This window comes from Pyrgilauda ruficollis, unplaced genomic scaffold (assembly GCF_017590135.1).
Source record: "Pyrgilauda ruficollis isolate IOZ18807 unplaced genomic scaffold, ASM1759013v1 scaffold25, whole genome shotgun sequence".
Lineage (NCBI taxonomy): Eukaryota > Metazoa > Chordata > Aves > Passeriformes > Passeridae > Pyrgilauda > Pyrgilauda ruficollis.
The window spans coordinates 13,958,742-13,979,800 of NW_024523822.1; the positions used below are offsets into that span (position 1 = coordinate 13,958,742).

The 21,059-nt window shown below is 33.9% G+C and overlaps 1 protein-coding gene across 3 annotated transcripts in view; it reads right to left on the reverse strand.

Annotated features, from left to right (window-relative positions):
- CSMD3 (CUB and Sushi multiple domains 3) overlaps positions 1 to 21,059 on the reverse strand; it is a 579,207-nt gene that overhangs the window by 478,764 nt on the left and 79,384 nt on the right. The gene's annotated exons all lie outside the window — the stretch shown is intronic.

Below are 21,059 nucleotides of genomic sequence, written 5' to 3' on the forward strand. Positions count from 1 at the left end.
CTTAAATTGATATGAAGAAATTCAAAGGTGATATTTTTGGTTTAGTGGGTGCAAAATTAATCAAAAATTTTAGTAAGTAAAAATTCAACATGCAAATATCACTCAGTAAAATACTACAGATTTTTAGAAACAACTGTAATGTAATTCAGATTGAAATAACCTAATACTTGAGCATTATTCATTAGGTACAAAATTATATTGACCTCAGAGCTTAAGTCTTATTTGTATATTAAACTCTACAAACTGTCGTAAGTCTTAGCTAGAACAGTTTTCGTTGCCTTTTAAAATGAAACATAACAAGCACATCCTAACTGAAGGAGACAGATGGCAGGTAAGCAGCAAAATACCTGTAAGACAATGTATGTGCATAGAACTGATTGTCATTTATTCAGATCAATGTCCAACTAAATGTTAGACAACTAAATGTCTAACTCAGTACTCTGGTAAAAGTAAAACTTTACGTGACAAAATTATGCAAAATAAGCAGTCTTCTCATTAAGCAGATCTCATATGCATATTAAACATATTTAAAATTTAAATTTCCTCTAGTAGATGAAGTTTTTTTAATCTACAACAATTTTCCATCTTACATTGCATTTGCATATCTCATTCCATTTTTATTAACTTTTTTCAAATTTAAAATACCTAATGGAGTTATTCCGGTGACTCTCTATTGCTGCTTTAGGTACTGTGAGATATTTGAAACATCAGCACAGCATTGGTAGATATGACATTGCACCACAGTGAGACCCATGTGCTTCTGGAGAGATGGAGGCCAGGCAGGACATGCCTACATCTTTTGGTAGGCTCTTCAATTATTCCTTTATAGTCTCCCACTTTGGCAGAAAAAAAAAAAAAATATATGGCAGAAGTGCTTTCTCTTCTCTTTTTTTTCTTCTTTTTTTTTCTTTTTTTGGTGGGATTATCTGTTCCTTTTCTTCTTTCCCTTTTTGATTTTGGAAGTGTTCTCTGACCTCATTAAGAGATCCTATAAGTAGCTGATACCAGGTAGCCATGGGAAACCATGGAAACTAGAAGACAATGTCTACAGAGGTTTAAGAAAACATTTTTTTTTCTGTTTCAACTCTTGAAAACCCAAATTTTATATTGCAACATTCTACTTGAGTATTTGATTTTGATGATGCAGTTTAGCTACAGAATGTTATCAAACATAGAACAGTGATACAAATTTGTAAATGAATACACTGCATATGAATGAATATATTTGCTTTTTTCTTCCTGATGTGTCTAACAAGCTTGCCAGGAACCTAATGCCTACAGGAAATGGACACATTATGTATGTAGTGCAAGGCTACAGATGTTTCTGGGAGCGTAGGAAAAGGTTAAGATGTATTTTTATTTATTCAGTTTTTCTGTGTCAGAAAGACCAGATGCTCATCCTGAAAAATTTATTGCATATAGAAATTCTAAAACTCCAGTAGTAAATATGGTGCAATTAAAGATATCATTTAGAGACATAATATGTATTCAGAATTTATATATTATTTGCATGCAAAACTACAATGCTATGTAGTTTCAGTAAGGTGAATCTGGCAATGTTTTTGCAATCATCTCAGAGTATAAGAATGGAGAACAAAAACACCCACTGCCTTGGAATCAGAGAAAAGGGCATAGGACATATGTGATTAAATTACTCCATGTAGACCCAAGACTGAGGAGAAGAAAATCATCACCATCATACTCTGTTACAAAGAATTAATCTTGTTGGTGGTTTGCCATAAGTACCCCATGGTGCCCACTTTATGATTCCAAGGAAAACCAAAGTGTCTTAGGATCTAAATAGACATCAAAAGCACCCCAGACCACCACCAAAAAAAAAAAAAAAAAGAGGAAGATTCTAGTAGAATTCTGTACAATTTTACCGGCATATTTGTGAATAATTAGTGGTTTTGAGTATGAGTGTTAGTAATATTGTAGGCAGATTAGTAACTATAGCTGTTATATTCACTGCTATATTTTAATTTGTTAAGACTTCTTGGTGAAGTAAGACAGATTTTATTTGAGTCCTTAGATGTCTCTATATACTTGGGGTGCAAATGCATACAATTTCTTGATGTACAAATAAAGTGGCTAAAGGATGTCTTTTTACAAGTGAGAGACTAGTTTTGAAGGAATCTGTGTCTTATGTGTTTTCTAACACCATCCTTATTTATTTTTTCAGTAATGGAAAAAGTCAAACGGAGTCTGAAACAAAACATTTTCTTATGTGCACAGGAATTTCTAAATATTCTTTCCATATTAATTAAAATACAATAAATAAATTCTGGGCAGTAGTGATAATGTTTGAATCGATTAGAAAAATTTTAGTAATATTGTTTGGCATTGTAAATTATTGAAAATGACATAATTATTTTCTTTCAAACATGTCATTTACAGAGTGTGTCGCCATGTTTCTTCCTCCTGTACTATATTCTGTCACATGCTATAGATGCAAAAAAAGAAGGCACCTATGTTAAACAGTTGAATTTGTCTGTTTTCATTTCTAAGTATATTTTGAAACACTACCACTCCAAGTGTATTTATAATCTCTCTATTTTAATCTCTCCCACCATCTTTTCTCAATCATGTATAACATAATTTTAAAATGACAAATCATCTCAGATTTGTGGTTTCCAAGACTTTAGAGTTCTGTCTGGAAATTTCTGCAGTTTGATCAATCATTTGTTTTCTGCTTTTACTGTGGTCCTTGTGATAAAACTTAAATCATATATCACTTTAAGCTGCATGCTGAACTTTAAACTCATCAGCCTTCAAGGAAGACCAGCTCCTAGCTTCAGAATCTAAATAGAGCAATCACTTCATAATTGCAAAGTTAAAATTATGGAAAGAAATCTTGATTAGTCACAGAAAAGTGCTCCTAGATAAATTGTTTACTTGAGACCGTGATGTGACGAATAAGATGACTGTATTTCCTCTTTGCTTGTGTGTCAGATATTTGCTGTTTGACGTTGATTATGCTTTTAAATAGGTAATTTTTTTACATCTATTTTTACGGCTCTTTGTATTGTTTTTGTTTTATTTTCAGGTTCACAAGATTCTAGCTTTTCTACAGTGTGTTAGTTATTTCCAAAGAAAATGCAGCTCCTCAGAAATATTTCCACTTAGATTGGACAGTATCCAAAGAAATTCACCCCAAAACTTTTAAGTGAATAGTAGCCTCACTTATCTCAATAAATTTTGTATTAGGTCACAGAAATTTTACAGCAGGAAGAGTTTTAGTCTAATCTGAAAGGTGCAAGAAATGTTTGTGCTTAATTTATGTAAAATAATGCAGAAACATAAAACATGTTAACATGCCAAGTTATTGTAACTTTGACTGTAAAATTAAAAAGAGTGTCAGAACCTATACATCCTCACTGTTAGTTTGATCTCCAAATAACTGTTCATTCTTGTAAAAATAAGATAGATTCTGAAAAAGAATATGCATAATAAGCAAAGTCATAAGTACAAAAGAAAAGTAGGTAAAACAAACTGTTTTATAACTTCATTGAGAATCTTCCCCACCAGTAAAGGAAAACTTTCTGAAGACAACAGAAATTTTATTCCATATTTAGCAGTTTACAGGAAGCTGAAATGTCTAATATTTTCAAATAACAGATAATTTTTTTTTTTTTTTTTTAACATGAATGAAATTTTTCCTTCCACTAAGAAGTTTTGGTCTTAATGATACATATTTAAGTTGATAATCTCCAGAAAATATTATTCTAAAATCCAAGCAAATATACAAATGAAGCTTCATCATCAGTGGATTTTTCCCAAGCTAGGTGTAATCCTTCTACCAGTTATTTTATTTGCTGGTATGTCCAGTAACTTGCTATCAGCTATTTATGTAGACAGTACCAGTCAATACTTAGCAAATAAATACATCTTGAATTTAGTTAGGTGCTGTTGGGGCTTGGTTTTGTTGGACCACATACTGATGAATCCATTATTAGCTGCTGGAGTCCTCTCTGTGTGATTTTGTATTCATATAAACTTCTATTAATTTTCTAAGTAGCAGATGATTAGATTTAACATCTGACTAGCCTGATGCTACACTGATTCAATTTCAAATTTAGTGAGATCTTTTGCCTGCCAGATACTTGTTTAACATTTTCCCACTAGCTCTAATTATTATTAAAAAAAAAAAAAAAAGAAAAAAGCCCTCAACAGAAGGGTTTGCTTATTTGCATTCTCTAAGATAGAAGCATGATCTTCTCACCCAATTTACTGCTGCATTTGCTGTGGCCAGAATTTACTCAACTAAAATAACAACATTCTTCACTATTTTTTTCTAGATGCAATTTTGTTTTCATCTAATACTCAAGTATTTGGTTCTGAGGACCATATCCCCTTACTTCTATATGTCATGGTATTTTCTTATTTTCAATGCCAAGATATTAAAGAAAATATATGGTTACTTAATAAAGTATGGATTTAAAATGTTGAATGTATCAAAGTTGATATTGATACCCCGTATTTTTGTTGTTAATTTTTTTGGTTGCCCTCTTTCATGGGAATGCAAAATCTAGCATCTCTTTCTCTAACAGTCTGTTGTGTGATCGTTTTTTTCTGTGTCACTTCCCTAATAATTCATCAGATATGTAAGCATCTGTACTGATTTTGACTGGGGGAGAGTTAATTCTCTTCACATGATTAACATGGGCTGTGTTTTGTATTTGTGCTGAAAACAGTGTGATAATGTTTCTGATCCTGCTGGGAATGTGTTCCCGTGCTGCCACGCTGGCGAGCGGGCTGGGGGTGAATGGGAAGCTGGGAGGAAACGCAGCTGGGATAGCTGACCCAAACGACCCGAGGGATATCCCATACCACATGGTGTCTTGCTCATCATATGAAGCTGGGGAAGAAGAAGGAAGGAGAGATGCTTGGAATGATGGCATTTTTCTTCCCAAGTCACCATTACTTCTCATGGGATCCCGCTGTCCTGGAGGTGGCCGAATGCCTGCCTGCCTGACTGAGGGTGAATTAATTCCTTGTTTTGCTTTGCTTGCATGTGTGGCTTTGGATTTCCCTAATAAACTGTCTTTGTCTTAGCCTATGAGTTCTATCACTTTTACCCTTCCATTTCTCTTCCTCTGGTAAGGGAGTGAGAGACTGGCTGTGTGGTGCTTAGCTGTCAGCTGGGGTTAAACCACAACAGCAACTCTGATCTCTAAACAGCAAACTGAGCATCTGCCAGCAGAAAGTTTCAAAAGCTCTGAGAACTACTTAAGGAGCAATAGCAGTCATCCAAAAATGGTAGTCAAGAGAAAAGCTAAGAAAATCAAGGTAATATGCTTTTAAAAACTAAGTTATGTATTTCACTACTGAAAAATGATGAAACAAAATATATTCTATGTCATTAAATACATTATTTACGATTACTTATGATTAAATATCAACAATGCTTTTAAGTATATGAAAGAGTAACCAAACAAATTATTTTAAAAGTAAAGTCACCTACAACTGTTAGCTGCAAATATCTTTGCTTTTGAACAAAACCTTTAAAGTGGTCCCTAACATATTTACCTGTGTTTCTCCTCCTTCTCAGAAATCCATATTCCATACACAAATGCATACAGATCATTCAGTTTGAAGTACTTCTCATTCTATTGGATTTCTATATCAAATTCCACAGCCTAGGGCTTGAGATGCAGCTCTAATGATTTTAGCATTTTTTTACTGTCCCCATATCCACTGTAAAGTAGCATGAATGCCACAAAAGAGATTTTTTTCATTCCTGTTATGTTTTCCCTTGCACTTTACCAAAATTACATTAATTGTCCCAAATAAATAAATAGAAAAGTTTTCATATTGAAAATATGGAAAATATATGTGAAACTTACTGTAAAAAGATTGCTTGGATATAAAAAATATTCATTTCACAGCACTAGATAAGAGGATATCAAACAAAGCAGGGGTAGGTCTGAGGTCAAAACAAGTTGTTCAGGGCTTTATACTGTTAAGTCCTGAAAATCTGCAAGGAAGGAGGTGTCTCAGCTTTCTGGGCAGTCAGATCCAGTCCTTAACTGTTCAAGAGACATGCTATATCAGATTCAAATTATTCTGTGTGATAATAGCCTCTGTCACTTGATCTAAGTAACAGACCTAAGTGACCACAAATACCACAGGAGAGAACCTTGCAATTCTAACTTGCTTAGTCTGACGGCACATACCAAAGTCAGAAAGTGCTGCTCTTCCAGTGATTGAACAGGTACAATGAATTGGATACCAGAATTCAGGCTTGTTTTAAAAGCCCTAATCTCTGTACGGAGTTATTTTTCGCAGTCCTTATGATAAATAAAGTTATAGGAGCATAGAAACCTTTGGGTTGTAAGGCACCTTGAAGGGTCATCTAGTCCAAGTCCTTTTTGATAAGCAGGGACATATTCAACTAGAGGATGCTGCTCAGAGCCCCATCCAACCTTACCCTGAATATTTCCAGGGATGAGACATCTACCACTTCTCTGGGCAATCTAGCCCACTGTTTCATCACCCTCCTATAAAAAATTTCTTCATTATATCTAGTCTGAATCTAACCTCTTTTAGTATGAAACCATTAACCTTTCACCACAGGCCCTACTGAGAGTGTGTTCCTGTCTTTCTTAAAAGCCTCCCTTGAGTACTGAAAGATCACAATAAGGCGTCTCTGGAATCTCTAACTGAGGAGAGGGAAAAAAACTCAAATCTTTGTTAGTACTACCATTATTTATTTATTATATAAATTTTACAAGAATATTCCTACATCAAATAGATGTACAAAGTGCATCTCATTCTGCATTAATTGCCACTTGAGGGAGTCAGTTGTCCCACATTATTCCGCACTGGTGTGGCCTCAGCTTGAGTACCATGTGCAGTTTTGGGGACCACAATAGAAGAAGGATATTAACCTATTAGAGAGAGCATCTAAAGGAGGGAGGCAAAGATATTGAAGGGCCTTGAAGAGAAGCCATATGGGGAGAGACTGAGGTCGCTTGGTCTGTTCAGCCTAGAGAAGAGGAGACCAAGGGGAGACCTCATCACAGTCTACAACTTCCTCATGAGAGGGAGAGGAGGGGCAGACACTGGTCTCTCTCTGTGGTGACCAGTGACAGGACCCAAGGGAACACAATGATTCTATGATTCTACTTACACACAAGAGCATCCTACTTTCCTTAGTTTATACTATATGTTTGCGGTGGGTTTTCTGAGTTATTTTTAATTTTTTTTTTCATTTTCTAGATAGAAAAGAAATGCTTTTGTAGAATGAAAAGAAGTTTTACCTTTTTTTAAAAGACAATATTTTAAGATTAGTACACCACAATATTTCTTAAAGCAAAATAAAACAGTTTACATTTTACATATGAATTTAAGTTTCTGAAGATTTGAGAGTTGTATATCTAATCTGATGGATAGCATCAACAATATTTCCATGATTATATCTTTCTGATGACTCTTCCAACTGCCAAAGTAAAACTAATCTCCTATTAGCTCTTCCACGCATTGGCCTTTTCTCACATCCATGTTTTATGCACCCACATATGCAACCATGCCTTTTTGAGTTTTGAGCAGAAAAGACCATATCCTAATAGCAAGTTCAAAGAATCACAAGGGTCAAAAATCTGCAAACATTATTAACTAATTGAAATGAGGATCAAATAAACTCCAAAGAATTTATGATGATTTGGATCACACAATCACCATGATGGTGATCAACCACTCACTTGTTATATAGGCACACTTGTTAATTAAACTGAAAAGTGTCAAACTAAAAGTGGTAAGATGAAATTCAATTACTTTGTTGAACTAGTTGTTCAATTAATCCAAAGCTTTAAAAGCATTCAGAAAGGGATTGGACATATAACTAATAAGTAAATTCAGAGTTCAGCAATGTATCACTGATAGAATTGCTAAAGCAATTCATGGGATATGAAAATCCCATAATTCAAGAAATCAATCAATTTTTAGGAAGTGAATTAAACAGAGGCTCTGTAATGTGTAAATTTCATGTGTACATTGGGTTCTGGCATAAAGATAAGATCTAATCTTTGTCTTGACCCAGGAATTTTTTAGTCTTATTTTCTCTTGCTGTCCTGCTGTTGAAGGGGAGTGATGGAATGGCTGATGGGCATCTGGCAGCCAGCCAAAGTCAAGCCAGCACAACCTCTAATGTTCTTTCTTACACACCAATTCAGAACAAACATCTTTTAAATCTCAGGAGTGTGTTAGAAAAGCATAACACTTATCTAGTGAGTAATAGACAATTAAGTTCAATTCCCTTTAGGGTTTATGTTTTTGGATGTGCTTGTGGGCATTCATGTGTACATGTTGAGAAGTTAATAAAGGTTTGAGTTGCAGTTGAGAGTACTGCAAGATTGGATTGCAACATCCTGGTAAAATTCAACTTATCTTTGTTCTTTCAAATTTCTTTCTAGAGAAACTGTTACTTAGCCATTGAATCAGAAAGAAAGTAAGAAATTTTAAAACTTCCTTAAGAGTATTCCAATTAAAATATTAATAGGAGTAACTCCTACAATTTTTATATGTTTTTCAATTGGTTTAAAATAAATAAACAAAATTTAATAAAAAGCAAAGCAAACTTGATTGAGCAGAAGTGGTCAACTAGATTCAAGTTTTGCTCTCATTGAAAATAATAATAAAAATATGCTTTGTTCAACAAGTCATTAACAAATTGACATATGAGTTATGAACTAATTTACTTTTTGTCAAATGATAATTTTTTCCCTGTCAAAATGCAAAACTGCTCATGCAATCTATTATTTTAAAATAATGGTCATAGGTCAAGGCTGAACATTGTTAATTGAACAGCTGCTTTGAACTAAACAATAAAGTACTCATCAGGTTCTGGTATGATTATTACATTCTGTACAAAACATGTTTCTAAAACGTGCCATCATCCGTTATCAGTGTAAAAGTTTTCTTATACAACTCTCCACTTTTTTTCTATTGTCAGAAATGAAACAGATTTTATAAATAATTATCTCTTCTAAAGGATTCTATTTAAGACATAAAACTATCAAGAATAGCCTCAAATGATAAGTAAGAAGAAGCAGATATTGCAGTAAGCAGTCTTTAAAAATCTGTAGGATGTGGATTTGCTGGCTTCTTGGAGAGAAATACTGTTAAGAACAAAACATATCAAGACAATAACTTTTGAGAATTTGAAAGCATGCTAGGTCCTTAATGTAACTAGAATTAAAGAAGAAAAAATTAAGCAAGCAGTACATATTTTTAACCTTGAGCATCTGGAACATTGTGACAATGTAGTTTAGTGTCCTCATCTTAAAGTTGGGTGAAGATCTATGGTACATTTTAGCAGATCTTGTGGTTTTCAAAGGACCAAAAGAGAGGAACTTGCTCCTTCCAATTTTCCCAGAGTTTTAACACTGGTTCTAGTCATTTGCACCCTTCTCTCTGAATTTATTTAACCACCCTGATGAAGAATTATTGCTCTAAAAATAAACCTGAGTCAATTCAGTTAGCAAAGGGAAGCATATCCTCAAAGTGGTATGCCTGATGAGTGCCAGAGCCAATGGAAAAAGAGAAGGATCACACAGCCAAAGTCGGAGGAACACAGGAGATGGATTTGCTTCTGTGAGTGACAACAAGCTCTTAGATGAGTTGGACTATCTTTTGTAACTTTGCCTTAATGTGTGAAAATAGCACAATATGGAAAGGAGAGATGCCATATTTTGCTTCTCACCATTGCAGGTGCCAGGAACTTCCAGAACAGCTTCAGCTTATACTAAATATTCTGTATCATGTTGGAATTCATCCATGAGCAAAAGGCTTGTGACATTATCACCACACTCTTTATTTCTGTTCCGATATAAAGATAAATTTGTAGTAGCAGGCCATGTAAAAGAGGACCAACTATATGCATATATTTCAGAATCTATGCTTTTAATATGAAAAATTAAGTCTTTTAAAACAGAGTAATGACAACAAATAGAATAAAACCAACCAATTCAATCAGCTAAATTATCTGTGATACCTAAAAAAAAACCCAAGCAAACCAAAAGCTCCATGGATTTTATTTCATTCATTTTCTTCCAGAAAACTTTCACTCAGTCAGAAACAACTTGCTTTTCTCACAGGCCCCTGCTCACTTTAAAGGAGAACATATAAAGAGAGTATGACAGAAAGAGCAAGAGAGGGAAGAGAGGGTGCTAGAGTAAAGGTGTCTCTGCTCCAACGCTGGGTATGTCTATCTTTACACTCAGAGACCTGGAGCATATGGTGTTTCAAGGCAGAGCCTGAATCCACTGCCGTGAGGAAATAAGTAGGAAGAAAGTCTTTCTTTTTGACCATTGTGGTGAGAAATTAAACTCTGAATTTCTCTGAAATGTCCTTGGGGTTTGGGTGCGTAAAAAAGCAACAAAACAGGCAAATATCAGATTAAATACAAATTAGAAGAAAAGAAAACCAGGTGGTAATGGAAAATATTTTACATTTACACATCTAAAATTCTGGAAAAGACAGATCTAAGAAAAATGGTTGTAGCACTTCAGGTGCTTTTTATCCCATCAAACCAGAAATGTGACCTGATAATGATCTTTACAAATGCAGTGAAATAAAGGATTTAAAGTAATGTATCTATTACATAAGGATAATTTATATTCTATATGAACATAAATGAAAAAACATGCAATTTTCAGTCTCATAGAAGGTAAATTATTAATTCTATATTGGTTACTACATATGAAATACCATAGAAAAACTTCTAGCAGGGAAATTAAAAGCATTTTTTGAGAAAAGGATACTTGAGTTCAAAATAGAAGATAAGCTCCCACTTCCAAGGGACAAAAATCTAAATTAAAATTTGGACTTGGAGAACATAAAAAATATAACAGAAGTGTGTCAGGTACCTTATTTTAACCTCCACTTTTCATAATCTTTTAATAACTGATTGAACACAGAAGAAATGCTTCCAAAATGAACAAATACCATAATGATTTGAGAAAAGAGATTTTAAAATATTCTATTACTTTTGCTGAAATTGGATAAGAAAATGCAACTAGTGTTTGTCTTTGTATTTAGGATTGGATAAGAACTACAGACACATAAAATGAACATCTGTAGATAGTTATTGGACTGACAGGTCTGCAAATAGCATTTGCCTTTTAATAAATGGGTTTAAATAAAAAGAAAGTTACAATAGAAATATGAGTCCACTTAGTTATCTATTTTGCAGTCATCAAAGGATAGGTTATCTGCATTATCTTGGTTCCATATCAGAGCCATATTGACTGACATTAACAGAATCAGATAGTGGAGTAAACAAGACTTTAAAAAAGAAACAATTGTTACTGCAAACAGGTTATCTCACAAAAAAGAAGATGAGTTGGCTACCCACATTTCATACCAAAATAGTTAGAGTTGTTACTTTTTAGTACTGTGACTGACAAAGACAATGAAAAGCCTACATACAAAGAGTTTGAAACTTATCCATTTTCCTTGCATTTTATGGATTCTTTATAAAAATGCTAAATATAACTTCTTCAAACCACAGTTTCACATAATACAAAGTGGGAAATCAGTTCAAAATTATCCTTTAAACAACCCATTTAACAAGGCATAAAGTGAATAGGGTTTTTAGGACATTCAAAGTTGGTCTTGCTTTGAACATTTCTTGAAATTTTACCTTTTAATTCAGTATCAAGGATAACTGGGCACTACTCTAAATACCAATCTAAAAAAATACTTTGTTTAATAAAACACATTTTTTACTAAAAAGCCCCAAGCAAACATAAAGCACAATAGATAAATTTGTTTGTGCACTGAAGTTTATAATTTTTTTTTATAAAATAACTCATGTTTTTGATTTGACTTCCTCATAACTTACTATCAGCTGAAAAATTTCTTACAGCTGCACCTCGTAAAACAGTGTTAAGAGCCACTTTCACATATATCTGGAACACATTAGCATAATAATGAAACCTGGTGTTACAGCATATTGATCGATAACTTAGTGAAGTTCTATACAACAAAATGTTTAGAAAAAATTCTGTGTCCAATAATAGACTGGGAAAAAATCCAAACAAAGACTTAATTTCCCTAGACAATCATCAAGAAAACCTGAGATACAGAAAGATTAAATCTACTTCACCCAAAACATGGGGGAAGAGGAAAGGTTTAAAACCTCTACATAAAATTGTCGAATCATGTTGAATGCAATTCCAGCTTTCAATATACCCAAAGTTGAAAGCCTACCAGCATATTGCTAATTACAGGTGCAGGTATTAGAGAGATAGAGAGAAAAGTACTCCAGGTAAAGCCATATGCCTGATGTTCTTTCTAATTAGTGTATATGTAAATATATACAAACAAACATATTTGCACAAAACCTCAAAGGATTCTTTTGGCTTTCTTCAGACATACCAGTTAGAAGAGAAGGATCATGCCTTTCTTCAATGATAATAGAAATAGTATATTCATACAGGCACCAATTGTTCAGAGTTTAGTTTAGTAACAATATATGGTTGTTCCAGATATATTCTGATTCAATTATCAACTTTATAAGGTATATTTATATACCTTATAAAGGTATATTTATATACCTTATAAAGTATATACTGCTAACAGCAACAATACAAGGTGAATTTAACAGCTGGTTTACGAGTTACCTTTCTGTCAAGTAAACAGGTCTAACAGTTAGACAACCCTGTAACAGAATAATACTTTCCCAAAGACTATAACTTTCTGGGACAAGATTATTATTGTGATCATTCTTTTCCTTTCTATAACTGAAACATAGATTAAAAACTAATGGCCACAGGGAGCGCTGGCACGCTGTGTTACAGTGTATAAATTACCTCCACAACAAAAGTCAGCTTTTCTTCCTAGGTGTTTCAAATGTCATGAAGCAATTTAGCAACACAAAGAAAAGTGAATAAGTAAAATTTGTTTCTCAGAAATTACCATACTCATCTCACTATAAAACTGGCAAGTGTACTCTTCATATATAGGTGGTTAGCAGTTTAAATTAGTTACCAGTTTATCCAACGACAGATAATAAATCTCAGAGGCTGTAAAAGAGGTTTTTCTTGCATTCTAAGAGAAGTAAACAAGGTAGTCCAATATCTACCATCCAATTCAATGCAGCCAAACTGGCCATCCAGTTCAGAGAAAGATATCTTATGGAAAGCTGATAATGAGAAAGTCTCTTCTAAGGTCAGTTACTAGAAAGTTACCTCCACCTTCAAATATAGCCAAAATTTTAGTTGGTTGCTTGGGTTTCATTTAGTTTGGCTTGGTTTGGTTTTGAAATCCTTACCACTTAACTTTAGATTTCCTTTCTAGCTAACTATTTTTTGCAGTAACGTAAACATAAATTCAAGCGACAAGTGGCACCTTGTCCAGACAAGCACATTCTTGTATCAGTTTTAATTATCTAGCTTTCTCTCTCTATCAGTGTCTAGAATTTTAACATCTTATAAAAATATTCCTAAGAATGTAGAACAATTGATACGTTATTTCAGCTTTGCATTTATTAGCACAGTGCCAAAAATTTTATTGCTTCAATGTATTTTTCATAAAGCAAACTTTTCAGATTTAAAAAAAACCCCCTCTGTTTAAATGTTTTGTCTATTCAGAATCCATCTCAGAGCTGAATATCTGTTTAGCAATACAGATATTTAATTCTGTTACATTTCTTTCAGTTATCTGTTTTTCTTATCTACAATTTTTGCTGTATTTATTGTGTCCCTACCAATTTTCAGTTCAAGATTCCACATATCTTCTCTTCACACAGTATTTATTTATTTTGCAGGATTTATGTTGGTTGTTGGTGCAGTGAAAATTTTCCTAGTAAGAATAATTTAGTTTTGTTACCTATCTCATAATTTTCCACTTTGGTTGCTGGTTCCTTCTTTCCTTTTTTTAATGGCCTTTGTTCTCTCCTTCAACTCCTTTGGTATTTGTTCCTGCTGCTTTCAGTATCCTTACCTACTCACTGGCCTTTGTCTAGGATTTATATCTTTTTTATTTTCTCTTTCTTTGTGAAAGAAGAGTATAATGCAGTTGGTTTTGTTCACTAGTTCCTAAATTCTCAAATGAAATTCCTTTCTCTCTTCTCTTTCCAGGCAAATAATGGAGAAATCTGAGGAACTATGGAGCAGCTGAAATAAAAATCACTGTGATAAGAGACTTGAAGTTGTTTCCAAAGATCCCTAATTTGATCCTAATCAGCTGACAGTATCTGCTCTGGTTGAAAATTTGGGCAGCAAGTGAACCGTGATGAAAGAAGAAAAATGTGTATTCTTAGGGCATAATAAAAAGTCTGAGCTGAAAAAAAATCAGAACTACGATTGATAATGGAAACTTTTTGAGGTACAGTACAATACTGGAAACTTTTTGAGGTACAATGATTCATTGTCTCCCTGTCAACAAGTCCTGGTCTTCATCAATATCCAAAAAGACGTAAACAGGAGAGTGAAAAAGAAAGCTCAGTAAGTTTCAATTGTCAACGTTAGTGATGAATGAAGACTGCAAATATTCCACTCAGACATGTCTTAAAGCCCTAATAACAAAACAGTCAAAGAGAGCTAGTCTTTGACAGATTTAATCCAGAACCTCACAGAGCTAACATTTTTTCTTTATTTTATTAGTAGTCTGCTAACTTGAGCAGCTGTTATATTAGTAGATGTAAAGTACAGAATTAACTTGGAGTTAGATATCCATCTGCTATTTAAAATGGCAATAATCTAAATGAACTGATAAAATACTCTGAAAGGGTCTTTATATAAGGGTTTAAGAAGGAATTGTTCGTATGAGAAACAACTTATATTAGAACAAGTTATATGAGAAATAAGACAAAAAAGGATACACATAGAGGAAGTAAAATGGATCTACATACAACAAAATTTGGATTCAGGAAAAAGAATCAACACACCCTCATGGTATTTGGCCCAGATAAGACATTGGCTCTACCTCTGGGCACCCTCCACTACATCTTGTAGTACTGTAGATCACCTAAAGGGAGAAGTGGGAAAAGACAGAGCTAATAAAACAAGTGTTAAAGTCAGGAAATTCTAAAAGTGGAAACCCTAATATAACAGAAATGCAGGATGAAGGAGACAAAAGCAAGGCAAAAATGTGGGCCTTTTTTTGACTACTGGTTTTGATGAGAATCAGTATGAGAAAGAGTTGAACACTTGCTCCAATAATAATATATAGTGAATATATAAAAATACATAATAGCCTAATCACTTCCAAAACAACATAAGGTGCGGAGTTTGGCTGGGAGATAGTAAAGGATCCAAGATACATATAAATGTTCATAAAGAAATATGGAAAAATATCTAATGACCAGGAGAAGGAAAGGGTCAGGGTCAGAAAAAAAAACACTTACTGGAGCTACCAGGGTGGTACCAGTTGACAGAACAATGTTAACAGAATAATCTAATAGCTGCCTGCTTGACACAGACTAATATTTACTGAAAGGAGGAACACATATATGTCAGAATAAGAAATGCAAAAGCAAGCAGAATTATTAAATGAGGACACTGGAAGCTTCTGCTAGTGACAACACTTATTCTTTTACTAGCCTTTCTTCATCAAAGTTTTGTAAGATAAATTTGACAATTTAGCATAAGAAAGATGCAAATTGTAATTCTTTGGCTTTAAAAATATAAAGTTTTGAAGGCAAAATCTAATCTTCCAAAAATATATTTTTCTGCTTTTAACATTGGGCATTGTAAGCATTTAACTTAGTGCTATTTATTTTTTAAGTAAGAACATGAAATTAGGAAAGTATTCTTGATTTCACTTTGAATTTTGTTGGTGATTTTGTTTTGATTTGGTTCTATTTATCCAATGTCCTGAATGGTTTTCAATTAAAATTTAGATGTAGAGAAAAGGATGGATAATTCTATGATTTCAAAGCTCAAAAAAAAATTATTATTATTATTATTATTATTATTATTATTATTATTATTAATCAGAGGAAATATACCTTAGATTTGTGATTGTTTTTGAGCTAAAACACAGTGTTTGCTCATGTTGTCAGTAATACCTGGCACATTCATTATGGAGAAGCAGATATCTGAGGTTTTCAGACCAGGAGCAGGCACTGGTGGAATGCTCAGGTCACCCATATGGGTGTCCCTCCCCAGGTGGGGAAAGCCTCCTGCTCTGTGTGTGGTCCCATAGAGCACTGAGACAGGTCTAACTCCTATGCATGGTCAGACAAGCCAGTTTGGCTTCTGGCATCTTTGATGGTTTTCCATCCCCTTCTTAGTTACCATAGCCTTGCCCCAGAGTCAAGTAAACAGACAATTCATCTACCTGCAATTGTAACAATATTTAATAAGAATTAATATTAAGGATTAATTGTAATTTTACATATTTTTACAGTCATTTTTTTCTCTGCTTTTACCAAAGTTGGACCAAAGAAATTAATTTCTTAATCTTAATTTTACAGTCAGTATGAGTCTCTGGATTAAGTACCAAATTCAAACCTTTGGAAGTACTTGAGTGAGGAGCCAATACCAAATTATATTTAACACCTGGAGTATGCTGAAATTTTAAAGATCTACTTATTAATCTACTGAAAATATTGTTTTCTCTGAAAGGGGTGTAAATGTTAAAAATGTAGGAGTAATCAGGGAGTCAGATGTTTTAGGAGAGCAATTCACCAACAGAGGAAAGGCAGCAGATGTCTCCAGTAATTTCAGTTAATTTCTCCTATTCAGCTCAGCAGGACTGATCAGGTAACCTGTACATTTAATTCTTGGTGGCCTCAGCAGGGAGTGTAGATGAAAGGATGATTTATCTTGCTTAAATACAAGAGATTAAAAACTATGAGTATTAACTCCCCTTTTAAACACTATGTTTAAAGCTTCCTTCGATTAAAGATCCTAAGAGAAAATTAACCACGAGTCACAAGAGAAAAGATTCTAATATAATTAAATCTTTGGACACAGTGATGTTATCAACATTTAAAAATATCTCTGCAGATACATGCTGATCTTGCAGGCTCTCAATACAAGTGAAAAAATATATATATATATTTATTCAGTGATCAAAAATTCCATTTTGTGGTAGTTTCTCACAACTTCACTTGTAATTATTTTTTTTAAATAAACATATTCATAGTTTTTTTTCACTTATGCAAAGAAATTAATCAAAAATTATTATACCATTTTTCTAACAGCAGAGCTTTCTAAACTTCTGTACCATGTCTGTCCTTATGAAGACACACATGATGGAATTTTATGATGATTTTTACCACAACATTATGGTAGGTTAATAATTTTCTAAATAATTTTATTTTTAACTTTGTAAAATACATAGTTTCAGCTACTAAAAATTAGCTTCCTGAGCATAAACATGTGAAAGATTATTTTAGTCAACATACATAGAAATATACTGGATTAAATGCTTCAATTTAGCCAAGTACAATTGCAGAAGGCATGCATTTTATTTCTCTGTCTAAAATAGATTTGAATATATTTCATTGATTTCAATGCAGTGTTAATTTTGTCATGAATATTTAAGAGACAAATAAATTTACTGGTGAAATTAATTAACTGGTTAAGTACTAGTAAATTTGGAAATATATTTTCCTGGAACTGCAAACAGAGTTTAGTTTTATAGTCACATTATTATTCAAATATTTAAAGCTATTTTGAATACTACACTGCAAGTTGGGGTAGCTAATTATAGAAAAAAATGTGCTTTAGACTACTGCTGAGTATGACGCTTCTTTTCAAATTAATATTTAATTCTAAGCACCTAACTCCTTAACTAAAAAAAAAGAAAAGAAAAATACCAACATGCTTTTTGATATTTACTGACAATGTATTATGTCTTACACTCAGCAATTTCTTTTAAAGAAAGAAGAAAACAAGATATATCCAAGTTGCAAAGTAAAATAATTGCAAGGAATAGTCAGGGTTCATGTTGCCATTGAGTCATCCACCTACATATGCACCATATCACTGCCACAGAATGTGTGCTTTAAAACTAAGAATGGTTTCCAAGTGACTTTTCAAGGACTGACAAGAGAAGTACACAATGAAGAATTCAGTTAGGTCCATACCTTTTGCTTTATAGGCAAGTATTAAATAATTTTCTCCTGGATTCTGTTCTGTAGAGTCAGGACTCAGAGAAAACCATTAACCCTTCCTGGCCCAGACAAGCCTCAGCTGGTGGCACTGCCACCCACCACTGTCCATAGTTCCCCTGTTTCAACCCACCCCGAGGCATCCTGCTGCAGCTGTGTCCCCATCCCTGCCTCCTGCCTGAGCCTCTCATCTCTTCTCTGTCCCGTCCCTCTGCTCCCAGCTGCACTGTCTGGAGGGACCCCAGGGCTGGCTCCGGCTGTGCAGGGACTGTGCTGGACCCTGTCAGAGCCCCAGCTCTGCTCTCCCTGCTCAGCACCTGCTGGGCTGTGCCTGAGCTGGATCTCCTTGGCTCCTGCCTTGTGCAGCTATGTGCAGCTCTTCTCCCACCACTCCCTAGGATAAGGCTAGTACAATGGATTATTTACGAGTTGCACTAAAGACTATTTTCAGAACATGCAGAAGATATCATCAGATGACTCCTACTGGCTTTGCAAAGCAGTTGATTTATGTGATGTTTTATTGGTTCAAGCATACCTTCTGCTAACTTCATTAAAGCATGGGATTTCTTATCACTAGTGCAAGCAAAACCCTTTTTTCCCAAGCTGGGCACTCAGAAAATTGAAAACATATTATAATCTTAGCTGAAATGATTCTTCTTGTGCCACACAAATAAAATGAGAAAGATGGAAATTTGGAAAAAATGGAAGAGGAGTTTTAATCTGGAAATGCAATATACTTTTATCCAGAACAGGAGTTGGAAATATTAGATACTTACCAAAATAAGGTCTAAACTATGTTTTTAAAAGCAATCAGAACATCAAGCCATGATATTTTTTTAATTTTTTTTTTAGGGGAATAACTGTATAAATGGGAAAGAAAGGGTTCACAAATATGCATTGGGGTGAGCAACAAGAAAGCTCTAAAAATAGACAGTGACATGACCCAGAAATACTCCCAACTATGAAATTTTGGCAAAAGCTTGGTTCAAATACAGGAAGCAACAATTTCTTTCGGCAAACAAACTTTTTTTAGGAGATTACAAATATTATTTATGAAAAAAAATGCATAATGTTCATAGTTTTTGGTTATTCTGTATTTATAGTTTGAAACAAAGATTATAATGTGAAATAAACTAAATCAAACATACAGTAACACAAAGATGCAAGTGAAATACTGACTACACTTTCCATAGTGGTCATATATGACATGCTTCTTTTCCACTTATTATTGTTTCACTGCCATTTATGTGCCAGATAAATCAGTTAAAAGCTGTTGAGCATTTGCTGAAGATATGTAATGTAATTTCAATATGATTTAATTCTGAGGAGACCAATTAGATGAAGTACAAAACTGGATGAGGAGGGAGTCAAAGGTGATAAGATTCACAAATAGTTAACTGCAAAATAATTTCATTCATATAGAAAGTTATTCCAGAATATTAAAGCAAAAAACAGAAGTAGTGGCCTTGGCTATTATTTTAGCTGTCTAGTTATGTATATTTTCAAATACATAGGCGTAGTCCCTTGAAAATATTATTGCCCGTTACAAAATTAATGGGAGGGTGAAAAGTGTAATCTGATTATACTTTCATTAATGTCACTAAGTAAAATATCAAAATACATTGTCATGCTAGAAGGATAGTTTCCACAAGCAACTGTACCTCAGTAAAACTTCACGTATTTGTAAAAAAGAAAACTTAAGGAAACATAATCTCGCTAATTACTACAGCAATCTGAGAAAATAAATGTCACTATGAAAGATTTAGTAAAGCTTGTGTAATTTCACTGTCATGCTTTCCTAACTTTACAGCCAATTCTCCACTCACACAAATGTGTACTATTCTTCCACACCCACACTCTGGAAAGATCTTGTAAGTCTTGCAAAAGTAGTCTATTTCAAGCCCTATATTGAGGCTTAATCATCTTTTCCTTTTTAAGTGCTGACTGATTCTTTTCTCTTCCACATAACGTCTTACGATATTCTTCACAAGAATCTAATGGCATCCTAAATATACAGTACTGAAATATTTAAGCATGACAGGTTTCCTTGACTTTCTTCTGAGATATTAAAAAAAACCCCACATATTCTAAAGTTCCAGCATTAAAGAATTAATTTAATTTCAAAAGAATCTTGCACACATATGTCTATAAATGCGTCTATAACTATTTATATATCTATGTATCGATACATATATATAAATGTATGTGTTCACACAAATATATATAAACTATTTCAGCAGCTTGAACAAGACATAAAGAAAAATAGTGAACGGCCTCAGCTTTCCCACCTGTTTTTGCAGGGGAGGTGCTCCAGTTCTCATTTGTGCTACAGGTTCATGTCCAATTTTTCATCTACAAATATCCCCAAGTCTTTCTCTGCAAAACTGTTCTAAAATCATTGATCCATTAGTCAATATGGATACTGAGAACTGACCAGGATGCTGCACTTGTCCTCATTTCATTGGCCCACTCCTCCAGCCTGCTGATGTCCCTCTGGATAGCATCCCTCCCCTCAAGCAAATCAACTGCACCACTCACCTCAGTGCCATCTGCAAGCTTGCTTACTCATTTCCACTGTCCACATCATTAACAGATATTGAATAGTATTTGTCTGAATACAGACCCCCGAGGGACACAATTGTTGTTGATCTCTAATTGGACTTTAAGCTGTTGAATGCAATGTTTTGAGTATGGCCACATGGCCACAGTGTTATTCATCAAACATTCCACCCAATTAAATACAAATTTCTCCCCTTTAATAACAAGGATGTTGTGTGGCGATGCCAAAGGCCTTACAGAAGTCTAGATAGATGACAAATTGACTTACAGAAGTCAAGGTAGATGGTACTAAAGATAACTAGCAAATGTATTAGTAATATATCTATTGGCATTGTAGAATTATTATGTATTCCATAAGCTGCAGCCTTCCAGAACTGAACATCTGGGCTAAGACTCTGAAGTAGGCTCTGGCAGAAAATGTTCTGTGGCACAT